Raw genomic sequence first — 13,865 nt, 5'->3', positions numbered from 1 at the left:
TCAATGCAGTTATTTAACAAATTTTATGAATAAACCATCTTCTACTGCAAAATAATAAATAATCCAAGCTTAAAAAACAATTTCCACAATATTCTCTTCCAACACAATATTATGGACTTTCACTGAATCACAAATGTATATAGGCAAACACACAGAGCCTCCCAGACTGTTTCTTTAGAGGAATAAAGATAACAAATGAAGGTTATTGCAGTACTTAATGCAATTTGTTGCCATTTGAACCTGTAACTGAATAAAGCCTAGGCAGCAATAGCCAGAAATATTTTGATCTTTCAAATGTGAAGGTCAGAAATATAATTAATCTTTTTAGTTAGGTCCTACTTTAAATAAAAAGACTACTTAGCGTAGTTCTAAATTAGCTCTTGGTATATATGATAGGCAAAGTGTGTAAAACTGTGAAAAAATATTGTTTTCTGATTGCAACTTTGAGATGCAAACTGAAGTTGAGGTAACGCAAAGAGCAGAACAAAGAGGGCTGATATGACACCATATTAAATTAAATAAGGGGTTATTGAATTGAATAGAGAAATAAGTGTTCTTAAATCTGAAGCTTTAAGTTTGATTAGTTAAACTGCATCCTGAATTTGCTAATTGGATGCTTTCATGATATGTTGTTGTGGGACACTGACAGATGACATTGCACTCATGGCAATTAATCCTAGTAGCACTTTAAAATAAGGCATAAAAGTATCTGGCTATCCCTATTCCTGCAGTCATTTCTCTGAAAATATGCGACAGAAATAGCTATGAGCCTCAGTATGAGGAAGACAAAAATGATGAGCATTCAACCAATTCTAAATAGCATTTAATTGCTTGTTCCTGGGTAATAGCTTTTAAGTAAAGACATTTTGTGACATTTTCGGACAATATCTACCTTTTAGTTGACACCTTTAGTAAGGATAGAAATACATGTTTAAGTTTACATCTTTTTATTGTGCCCTGTACAAGGGAAACATGAAATTTAAATAGTTGATAGTGCAAAGTCACCAAAGAAGAAGCAAGAAAAAGCTCTAATAGACCCATGATAGAAAAACCACAATTCTGTTGATTCTTGTTGGTTTTTTTCCCTCTCTGTTTTTAATATCACAAGACTGCATGTGCAGGAGCAGGTGACCTTTTGGACTGGTAGTGGTGTAAATGATAAAACATTTGACTGCTACTGTGAGTTTCCAGGGAATTTGCATCTTATGATATACCAGAGCATGAAATGTGCATTGATTTATCCTACTGAAAGAAACTAGGTGAGTACTTTGCTAAAACCTTACCGAACTATGAGAAAGAATTTGTTGCTCACCATGATTTAGGTCACTTAAAAATAAACACAAGGAAAGTCAAGAGTCAGTGCTGTACATGCTGACTTGTCCTTTTCGTCTCACTTGGTAGTTTAAATTGGTGGAAAAGTCCAAGTGGTTGGCTTCCATCACTTGTAAATCACATATGAAAACAAATTTACACATTGCCATAGTCAGAAAAAACATTTTCCTGAGATTACTTTTGACATTTGCTCCCCTTATTTTTTTTAACAGGCAATCAATAGTTATTTCAGTCAAAAGCCATAAAGGAAGTTATGGAAATTACTCTGCTTATGAAAATGTTTGGTTCTGCCACAGACTTCCTCAAGGTTTGGGCAAACCAGGAAGTGCTCTGCAAAATAGAGACAATAATAATAAAAATAATAACCCTTTCCTTTGTATTTCTTAGCCTGTGATGTAACCCTGCAGTGAGCAGTACTGATGCAAACAGTAACTAGGCTGTATAAGATCTTAGTCCAGGTCTTTAAGAATGCTGTATGTCCAATATCTAGAATTACCTCAGCTCAGTTAATGCCTCTAGAAGTTACTGTAATTGAAATAACAGATTTATTTATGTTTTACAATGTGAAATCTCTAGGTCAGAGTAGTCTGTGCAACTGAATGAGGAATGCATGTTGACTGATTGCAAAATAGAAGAAAAAAACTTTTTGTCTTGCTTTTTAAGTAGAAGATGTACTTATAATAGATCTGAATTTCTTTAAAAAAGAGGCTGCATTCTTTGCTCTTTGACACTGTTTACAGTCCCACTGAAGTCTCACACTGTATGAATCCATACATGTTAATTGGATTTATGGCACAGATTTAAGAGTATAGATGAATACAGGATGATAATCATAGGACATAACAGTAACATTGCCCTCAGTGCATAAGAAAAAAAGACTGAAAAAGCATTTTCTTCTTTAGTTTACTAAGGCTTAGAGTCATGAGGTTCCAACATTATTTCAACTACCTAATTTATTGAACTAGTGACCAATGCCAGAAGGTCTGAATTATCACTTCTAGAGCAAAGCTGTGAAATAATTCTGATAGATAATGAAGAGAAGATTGTTTTTAACCTGACCATGAAGTCCATTGGCCCAAATCTGTATTTTCATTTACATTTCTTCATTTAAAATGCCAAATAATTTACTTCTTAAAAGGTAATACTGGATCCCACATGAAATAAGCAGTGTCCTTTAACACTTTTTCTTTCTTATCAACACTGCTTCTTCTAGAGGATTGTAGAATTACAGCAAATCAAGAGTGTATTAATCCTTTTTTGATCTTATGCATTGTAAATTCAGGTCATACATAGGGGTTTGCACTAGAATTCTCTTATTAGCATATTGATTAGTAACATTTTATAGTCTCCTACATTGTTCTACGTGTTAGCTCTGAAAACAATTGTTTCTTTACAACTATCTATACATAATACATATCATAATAATAAATTACTGTATTATGCAAGCAGCTGAGAGAAATCTGCCTGAGAAGCCTGGAACAGAGGTATTTGGACATAGAGGGGAAGATACTGCTGACTCTCAAACTGAACCGAGATCTTACAGTGCCTAGTTAATCTTTGCCCCTTTTGCTGCTGAATTTCTGACTGCCACATTGTGGTATAGAAATATGTTTATTTCAAAAGAAACTTAGAAAGCAAAGTTATCATTCTAATAGTTTGCTATTCTGTGCATAGTGAAGGTAAAACAAAATTACCAACCACTTCTAAAGGTGTCGTCTTAGATAAACCTGTGAAGTATTTTCCTCCAACAGTCTCTTTCATAGCCCCAAAATTTCAATTTATTTGTTTGCTTACATATATTCAGGGGTGTGTTTGAGATACCTTATTCCACTGAATTGATCTACAATACATTTGGAACTACCTCAATTCCACATTTACAACATCTTTATGGACATAGTGATTTTACAGTATCTTATAAAATCCTTTGGTGACAAATCAGCAAAAGCCAACAAATATCTTGATAAAACATACCTCATGCCCCAGAGTCAAATCACTCTCAACATCTAAACACATTCCACCCCAATGTTACACATTAACATACCATGTGGTTGTGTTACTTAACAAACAAAACCAAATAACTTCTGAATCACAGCAAATACTTTAAATTTCCATTATTCTAACCATATTGCTTAAGCAACAAGCTAGGTTTTTCAGGACCATGGATTTTTATTAACACCAGTACAGTTACCAAAACCATTTAGACTGTTAATATCATTCATATTGATATTACTAGATACTTGCCAATGGAAAGAATAAGCTATACCTTTTTCACCCAGCCACCAAGAGGGGAAAAAAAAAAAGGCAAACCAGTAAAAGTAAGGCTATCCAGTTTAAGATTGAGAAAGTTGATCTAACCTAATATTTCATGGATAATCAAAGCTGCAGAAGAGGAAAGGCAGCTCTTTACATGAAATCTTGAAATTAAAGCAGACATTATGTGACATTTGTGACATTATACAAAACCTTTCAGTGAAAAATCACTAGTAGAAATAAAAAGAGTTTCATATCACTACAGTAAATTAGAAAATATCAAGTCAAATTAAGCATAAGTGGTTTAGAGTTGTAACTTTATCTGTGGTTACACTGCATTGAAACCTTTTAATAGCTTACCTGCCCAGGCAATTAAAAAGGATTTTTTTAACTAAATTATGAGATGTTATATGAGATGAGGACTGATAATGCAGTCCTTTCAGAAGGCGTCTGAATCCTGTAAAACTTTGCTCAAGCTGTATGATACGGGAGAAATGTTTCAGCTAAAATAACTATAGGGAAGAGAATTCTTTGCACAAAGTTTGGGCAGATGATTTGGGACACTAAGCCTTCATGACACAGCTCTATCAACAGCAATAAGTACAACTCTTTTGGACAAAGAAATAAATTACTAAGACTACAAAATAAAAATATATTAATATTACTGTATACTAATACTAGTATATTAAATATTATATTAACAATTATATTTATAAATGATATGATGTGATATAACATTTTCTATTTGTTTTATATTTTATAATATTACAGTTATATGTAATTATATCTTTGTATTTAAACACTTATAATAAATTTTTCTATATTAAAATGGAATATATTAAATATAAAAGACTATAAAATATGTCCTGGAAGAAGACTTAGAATTGCATAGATATGAAGATCTATGAGGTTTTCTTCATTAAGGAAAATGTTGATAGCGTTATCATACATAACATTGTGAAATACCTGAAAATACAATAGTTGTTACCAAACACGAGGAAAACCCTGCTTTGCTTACTAACTATTCAGCAAGCTGAGAAGGTCTACGCAACAACAGATTACACAAGTGGAACATACGAAATAGTCATGTGGAAAACTGGAAGAAAATACTTTGCCCTTCAACCAAGATGACCTTGAAAGACATTTCCTATAAATATTTTAAATCGTTTTTTCTGTACATTCCCTTCAAGTTTTCCTTTGTTAAGTACACCTATTATCATCTATACTTTCCCAGTATTTTTTTGTCATTGTACATTAATTTGCACTAGTACTATCTGATCCTATAATAATATATCTTTATGCAGTAGATGTTTGGTTGTGAAGAGCAGCAGACATGAGACATATCACTGACTTTTGTTCCCTATAGAATTCATTGAAATTGCACAAAGCCACACAAATCCAAACAACATCTTAATGGAGTGAAAATTATATTGTACTTCCCAAGAATCCTAAGGTGAGGCAAGCAAGGCCTTCAAATCGGGTAACTTACTTTTTATTTTCCTGTCAAGGGAATAAACAGATATGCAAGTGGAGAATTTGTGTGGCATGGCTCTAGCCTTTTTCATAGCAGTGGAGTGGAAAAACGTAGGTTCTGTTGATTCAAGAGCCAAACTCCAGAAAAGGTAAATGCAACAAAACTTGCCCACTAGTTATTACTGATACTTGCTATTAGTTATGTATCAACACCAGGATGTTTGCATCTCTAACCCAAGAGATCATGAGTTATTCAAGTTTTGAACAAATAAGCTGAATCCTATATTTACAAATAGTGCCTCAACTTTGTATATAACCAGCATGATTTCAGAAGTAGTACAACATAGGACTTCAGTGAAAAATATACTTTGCAAAGTGTAATGATTTGATGATACAGAAGTTTGGCATGCTGACACCTGAAAATAATAGCAGAGCTTAATTTTTAACATAGGAACCCACAATTTTCAGTACAATCAAGCTTACATCTCCCATTACTTTTTACTTCCTAAGCATGTAAATTGTTGATAGGAGAAGATAAATGATAGCTTGACCAGACAGTCAGGATTTATGGGGTCTAGCAAACATACAGACAGAACTGCTGCCTCTGCTCTTGGACATGTCCAAGGTTTTGGAAGCACTTGTTTTACCATTGTATTCATATATCTCAAAGACTTTACAGCACACTGTATAAAGATGGTCCCCTGAGGGTTTGGTGGATTAGTACTTTCAGGAGAGACTGCTTATGCATGCTGTATGAGAAGTCATTGTATAAAATACAACCACCACAGGGACTGCCATCATTGAGTTACTGAGCCTTGCTCTTTTTTTTTTTTTTTTTCCCCTATGCTCTCTTAAATCTTCCATTCTTTCCAGAGCAGTAGCCTAAAGGAAGGGTAAAGAGGATGGACAGTTTGGCATTGCCCAGGGTCTGAGCTGCTCAACTGGCTGAGGAAGCTGGGGCTGCTGCAGGGGTGTGGTCACCCACTTCTAGGGGGCACCCAGGAGATGTTTGACAGAGGAACCTATTGCTGAGTCCCCATCAACAGCCATAGGATGCTTATGGGATGTGGGTATCTTATGCTGAACTTAAGAGGGCACTGAGCTGCCTTAGGAAGGTGCCTCATCTCCCTCTTCCCATTGACTCTTTGGAACTGAATTAATTTTATGGGCCATTTTTTAGATATAATTTTGTGTAAATAGGCAATCCATAATGTTTTAATGGCTGTTGACTGTTTGCTATCCTCAAACAAACTGCATATAGTACCCAGGAAGTGCCTCACACCCCATAAAACACAACCCAGTGCTAGGGGGTGGCCTAGTGTGTGCACCAAAGTTGTATTTTGCTAGACTGTCTAGTTTTCTGAGAAAAGATAATCGATTAAGGTCCTGGGGCTATCCCAAATGTAACAGAGAATCCTAATGAGAAGCTTACTGAAAAATAGACTCTTCCTGAGGAACTGTCAAGCCCTGAAGAATTGTGCCAGCACTTCATAGCTGTGCCTTCCACACCTCAGTGAGTCCAAACTGTTCATTTACTCTTGTAGCTTTTTGGAGGCATGGGATGTTTTTTCATCTTTCACAGGGCATCTGTCAAGATGTTTGGCTGTCAGAAAGAAAGGCTTCCCCTATCCCAGAGGGTTGGGGTTTTTTTCTGATAAAGCTGTATAAGAAATGGCCTTCCTTTCCTTTTCGGGTCATAGCTGCTGGCTATGTGTTGAGCATGGACTTTGATAAGGAGCCCACATCCAGAGTCTGGAACAAGTGTCCAGCTAAGCCTAATGGGAACAAGACTGTAATCTCCAGTCTGATAGAAGGTAGAGGAACAGCCATTTTCCCCTCACCATAGGTTATAACAATGCCAAGTTTTCTTTCATCTATATTAGCTGGCAGAACTTCTTTAGGGTGAATATATTGGTGAGGAACAGGTGAGCTTTAATAAAACCAATTACTTTTAGCATGCCCCTTTGTTAAAGTATGGAGTTGGCTAAAGCCAAAATCTTCCTAAGGCCAAGAAAAATCCTAGTGTCCTTTAAGATATTTTTAGGACTCATTGTACAAGTCATTGCACAGGCTAGAGACAAGTCAGAGCTTTATGAGTCTTCTTTATATCAGCACTGGTCAGCCTTTATGACCATACAAGTCCTGTGTCAAAAATCTTCCCATAGTCAAGATCCAAAATGTAATACCTGGTTCCTTAGATAACAGAGAGGAACTGCTGTGGGATAATATTCATCCAAGGATTCACAGTAATGCAACCCTGCCTTGTCTTGCAGTGCAGGATGGAAAGGAAGGTTAACAAGAGATACTGCTTTGGCCTCATCTCTCAGAACAGGAGGATTTGCCTGCTAACGTAGTGAAATGATAAATGTGAAGTGTATATATTCTGAACTACTCAGATTGCATTGTAACTAATGAGTTTGGATATTGACTACTAGTTTGAAAAAAAAAATAAAGATGAGTGTCCTGGTTTTGCCTGGGACAGAGTTAATTTTGTTCCTAACAGCTGGTGCAGTGCTGTGTTTTGGATTTAGCATGAGAATAATGTTGATAAAACACTGATGTTCTAGTTGTTGCTAAGTCATGTTTATCCTAAGGCAAGGATTTTTCAGTTTCCCATGCTCTGACACTGAGGAGGTGCACTGGGAGGGAGCATGGCCAGGACAGCTGACCTGAACTAGCCAATGGGATATTCCCTAGCATAGGATGTCATGCTCATTATATAAACTGGGGGCAGTTGGCTGGGAGGGGTTGATGCCGCTTGGGGACTGGCTGGGCATCAGTCAGCTGGTGGTGAGCAATTGCATTGTGCATCACTTGTCTTTTCTTGGGTTTTATTTCTTTTTTTTATCTTTCTTTTCATTACTATTGTTATTTTTAGCATCTTGGTTGCTGTTATTATTATATTATATTTTATTTCAGTTATTAAACTGCTCTATCTCAACCCATGAATTTTACTCTTTTTTTTGATTCTCCTCCCCATCCAACTAGGGGTGGGGGGAGCAGTGAGCGAGTGCCTGCATGATGCTTATTTGCCAGCTGGGGTTAAACCATGACAATGGGGTAGTGCAACTAGCCCAGACTATTATAATATTAATTTAAAAAAAAATAAATTCAGGGTTCATTGGATTTTGGTCTTTATTTCAACTGCTGCTACCCTCATTTAGCCTGTTGACAAGGGTGCTGGCCTGAGACTTCCTTCTTAAATTAATGGTCTATGGCCATAAGCTTCAGAAGATTAAAAATTTGTCTTCCTCTGTACCTGAGCACTCAATTCAACGCTCAATTACACCTATAAAATTCAATTAACATGGGGATAATCAAGAAAAAACATCAACAATGCCTCTACAACCTTCAGTCTTTTTGCTTTTAATATACTGTATTGAAATTACTTCAGTGTAGGAGAAACAAGAGACCTGTGTAAATATTAACTATCTGTTCTGAGGTAAGCAGTAGTCTGAATATCCGATATCTACAGCAGAGTGCATTTTTCCTTAGATTTTGAAGAACTTCTAAACTATATGAATGTTTTTATGTACAACTATCCTTTGAAGTCAGCTCAAACCAGTTTATCTAAGATGATCTTCATAACCATTCAAAGGAATCAATTAACAATTCCAGTGTATTCCTGCATTTTCAGAGTACTTTGTAATAAAGAAAAATCTGAGAGTCACACAAGAGTGAGTCTCAACTTACAAACAGCACATCGTATTTTGAAAAATAGGTTTAGCAGCAAGGAGCCTTACTAATGAAAATGGCTCTTTTCACTACCCAGTATCTCTGTCACTGATGGGCCTAGCCATTTCATGCAGAGGTCAGACAGACCATTCAAATACACAACACTGGAAGATTTTGGTTTTTTCTTTAAAGAGGAGAGAGAGAAAATAAGAGAGAATAAAAATATACAGGCAATATACTCATGACACCACAGTTGAAGAAAAATAATGTAATCACATTAAATTTGCCAGAGGCATCAAGATTAACACATACTTCTGTGATAACAGTAGTAAAATATGCTCCTTATCCTTATACAAAACATATGTTTTCCATTTAATTCTACAACATTCTCATGAAAATAATGATCTCAGGAAGCCTCTGGGTTTAATCTTAGTTGACTTTTAGCTGTCTGCTTCTCCTCTTCTGTTGTCTTTTTTTGGTTGGTAACCAAATTTGAAACCAAAACAGATAGTTTATTTGGCCCCCATATTGGCTCTGAACACACAGGGAGGAAAAATCCCATGCATACTGAGTCAGTGCTTTCTCATGTAGAATGGAAGAATCCTAAAAACGCTGTTTCATAACGGGAGACTAAATTATTTTTAAGCTACCACCTACAATTAAATTATAAAGTTCAACAAGGTTAAAAGAATGGCTAAACAAAGAAGCCATGTATGCTTTATACTGTCTGCATTTTCCATCAGACCATAATAATTATGCAGCCCTGTGAGTACAGATAATATAACCTCTGCTCAGAAGCTGTACTCCATGGCTATGGACTGTGATTGCTCTATAATAAAACATTAGGTCCATCACTTGATATTAGAAAGCAATAATTGTATCAGCACAATTGAAGTTTCTTTCCCTTCATAAAGCTACCTTTCCTTAAAGGATTATCCTGACAGACAACATGCTCGTCTTTTTAAAGAAGCAATATAATTAGCTTCCTCCCACCCCACTGTTGCTTGTTTCTCTTATCTCTGTGTTGATCTGAGAAGTAAGAGCAGTGGAAATATCAGCTCCAAGTTAGCACAATGGCAGCAGAGGCAAAACTGCTGCCTTGATTTAGTGGGTCAGGAGGGTCCCTGCAGATGCAGGAACCCCAGACACGTAGCCCTGTTGCTAGGGAACTGTATCGATCCTTTCCAGCATCTTCACTGACACCCTCTCTGCTCCACCGTGATTGAACACCATCCTTTACAGGAGGGGGAGAGTTTGAAGCTTTGGCTTGGCTTTAATATTTATGAAGTAAACGTTTTAACCATTGAAGCTTTAAATGTCTAATGCTGTTTTCTTTTTCCAGAGCAGTAGCTTACCTTTGGGAATATCTCAATCACTCTAGTAGAGCAAATTACTTCATGTTGGAAGCAGATAGCTTATTTTCTCTGAGCTAAATGTAACAGTAGGAGATTTAACATGCACACAAAAATAATTAAAGTATATTTTTCCTCATTCACTTTAATTCTTTTACTATTTCAAGTTAATTTACACTTAAAATATATCATTCTATAGGTTTAACTGAAAATGATCAAAACTAAATTGAAATGTACATCAGGATATTTTGAATATTTTTATATAGGCTAAAAATATAAGGCATAAAAATGTAATGTGTACATACAGACAATATTATGCAGAAAGTGTTAGCATAGCCCAACGAGTCACTGGGGGAAATTCCCACTACCCTTACCCAGGGGGGTGAGGCTAGCAGGTTATATATCTTTAGCTAGCTAATTTGGAGGTTCGTCTCTATGCATATACAACAAGAGGTTTTTAAAGTCAAGCTTTTTAAGAAGGTTCCACAATGGGTCTCCTCAGCTTGTGCTGCAGCCCCCACCGCTCTGGTCAGCACCTGCGTTAGCTGACTGGTAGCTTTGTTCTTACATGTCTGGCCCATATGCAGCCTGGAGGCACCATCCTCAGGACATCAATCCTCTCTGGAGAGAAGGATGGGCCATGCAGATACCTCAGCTGTTGCAGGGAGTGCACAAACATACTATATCAAATGATATAATTGAAGGAGATAAGAGCACCTGAGTCCTGTCCCAGTAGATTCCCAGGGAATATGTATTTACAGAAAGGTGATGCCATGAAGCCTCACAGATTAGAAGGGTTATCAAATGATATGAAACCAAAATGAGGCAATATTAAGCCCTTCCATACCATCTCACCTACAGTAGCTAGAAGAAGCTGAAGAGCTGATAGTTTTCCAGTTTAACTATGGAAAATTCTCCATTTGAATTTTAAAAGTCACCATGAGAAGTGAATAAAAACTATATACTTAAATAAACTCCTGTTGATTTTACTTTTATATAAAAACCAAAAATTTAAAATGTATGTGAGATGATTAAGCTCTTGGGGTCCTTCTTATATGTACTCAACACTGGCAGCCTTAGAAATTGAAATAATCACTTTAATCAGACACCAGATGCCTAATACAGACCTGCATGACAGATCCCACAGTGACACAAGGGAATTAAATGTAGCATAAGGAGAAGGTACCTCTGTGAGCAGGAACAAATTTATCAAAAGAGCTATGTGGACAGTAGCTCCCTGTTAGCATTATCCTGTGTGGCACATATTCTAGTCACATGATAGGAAATGCTGCTTCATGCTGTTTTGCTGTCTTCCTAATTATTGGGAAGGCCACATCTGGCCTTGCATCCAGTCCTGGCTATTAGGAAGCCCACACTGACAATGTCCCCCACTGAAGTCCCTGGACAGTAATGCAGAAAGTCAGGCTTGTAAAAGATGCAACGGTTCCCTGCAAAACAGCCAGCTCACAGTGCTTCAGCACATGCAAAAATTCTTTAGTATTGACATCCTGTGGGTGCACACAATTGGGTCTGGCTTATAAACTCTGTATCTTCAAGATAAATCATGCCATGTATCCTATAGTTAATGACATTTCTCTGATTGAAATACAAAATGAATAAACACAAGAGTCAATTTATTTTAAAATTAAAATAAAAATATTCAAAGTTGTGCTTTGTAAAAGATGTCAGCAAATTCTAGAGGATCTGCTTTCAGTCTTTGCATAGCCTTTCTTCTTCATCTAATATAAATTCTCATTCTTCCCCATTTCAGTGCTAATCTTCTGCCACTCACTCTAATATTCAGTGTTACCACATTAGTGACCGTAAGTTAAGACAATGGCTGTTAACACAGTACTGAAGTTCCTTTTTCTTATACCCTTATAAATAACAAAGTTATATCATTTTCTATAGCATACACATAATGGTCTTCAAAGAAACTGTTCTAACTAAACTGCTGCTAGCACTCAAACTAACATTCTTTCCTAATACAGCACTGACATGATAATAGTATAATACCTCAGGCCATTAAGTCTATTGAAAGTAAATTATTACCATCAGACACGATAAAACCTAGTCAGATGCATTAACAACCTTACATTCTGTCTTGATAACACTACTAAAATAGTGATTGCTTCTGTTTAGCCTTGCATAATATTTGTTATCTGTTTCTTCTTGAAATGGATTGGACAAACATCCTGCCTGAGTCACTGCTCACAAAACCTTTAGGGAAAAGGGCAGCAGTGCAATACTCTGGGTCCTGATCTAATGTCTGGTGAACTCAATGAGGAGCCTCCTATTAGCTGCAATGTCTTCAGCTCTCTAGGTGCTATCTCATGTAATTAATAACAGAGATAAAGAAAACTCTACTTCCCCTAAGAGCTGCTGATTTATGCATGTTATATATATATATGCATGTATATATGTGTGCATGTATTATACATACACACATACACGCATTTGGTTTACTTATTATCCCATGAATTCCCTCTGACAGCTAAAAACTTTTCACTTGCTTTTTTTTTTTTAATTTCTCTAGTGACTTATTTAGACAAATGTTATAAAAGAAGTTGTTGGAAGTATCTGAGAAACATGTACAAGGTTGAAAGACTTCCAGTGGGACACATGTCTCTCTCATTGCTGAGAATTTTGCCTTTCTTTTTTAACTAGAGGTGGGTATAAGTGAGAAAAGTTATTGCATTTTCTACAAGTGGCTGTAAATTCCTAGCATTTTTTAGTATCTATTTTCTGAGCAGAACTTGCAAGTTATCTGACAGGTATCTAAGTAGTATCACTTGCTTGTAGAAACATAAAAATCCATAGCAAAAAATAACTTTAGAGTTTACTAGATTTCCATCTAAGACTCTGGACCAAGGAACAGCAGACTTGGTGCGTCAATCTAGGCACCAGTTCACAGAGACTAGAGAAAGATCACCAAATAAGATCACTTTCAGTAGCTGTGAACTCTGTTCCTGGACACAATCAATTAAGCAAATGGTAACAGTACAGTCTGTGGACATTTACTCACCATCAGATTTGACAAGACCCACAACTGCTTGTGAAAGTTGATAAATCCATCTTAGCAAACAAGTCTAGGTCACACTTAGCTCTGGCTGCTACAAAAACTTCAGTCACATATACCTTCCACCCTGCCGGGGCCACGCACTACCAGCGTGCATGTAATAAAATAAAGGTAGTTTCCTACCTCCACTACTGTGTCAGACCTTGCAGCTGTCCCTGTAAGTAAATAGATTCTTTCTTGATCAAAGCAATTAACTGAGCTGTTCTCCACATCCCTGTCTACTACTTTATTCTTATTCAAATCTGCACAGTTTCACTGGGGATGTTAGTGTCAAATGCACTGCAGAGTGATGATGCTTACTGCTTAGCATTCAGCTCTGAAGGCTCTCGGAGTGGAAGTGTGAAGGTATCTGGCTCCCTGTCAAAAACGCTGGCCTAGATGAATTGCAACTGCCTGAAACCGTATGGTAAATAAGACCAGAAGCTTCTACCGAGGGTTTACAGGCTCTGGGCAAACATGTTCACTCACAGTCATTACATCTGACAGCTTGTAGCCCTCAAGTGATCCCTGTGATTCTTAACAAAACTTCAACTTATTTCCTCACAATGAGTTTAGCTGTGTTAAATCTTTCTCAGGAAGATGATTCTTTTTCATTAAGTTTTTTCTGTATGCATTTACTGGGAGAAAGTGGTGACAGCAATCTGACCTCTCCTACATGGTTTCCCTTGACCAGGTAACTAACTTTTTTTGTTCTCTTTTCCCTC

This window comes from Strix aluco, chromosome 1 (genome assembly GCF_031877795.1).
Source record: "Strix aluco isolate bStrAlu1 chromosome 1, bStrAlu1.hap1, whole genome shotgun sequence".
NCBI lineage: Eukaryota > Metazoa > Chordata > Aves > Strigiformes > Strigidae > Strix > Strix aluco.
Note: the sequence above shows the minus strand (reverse complement) of the source record.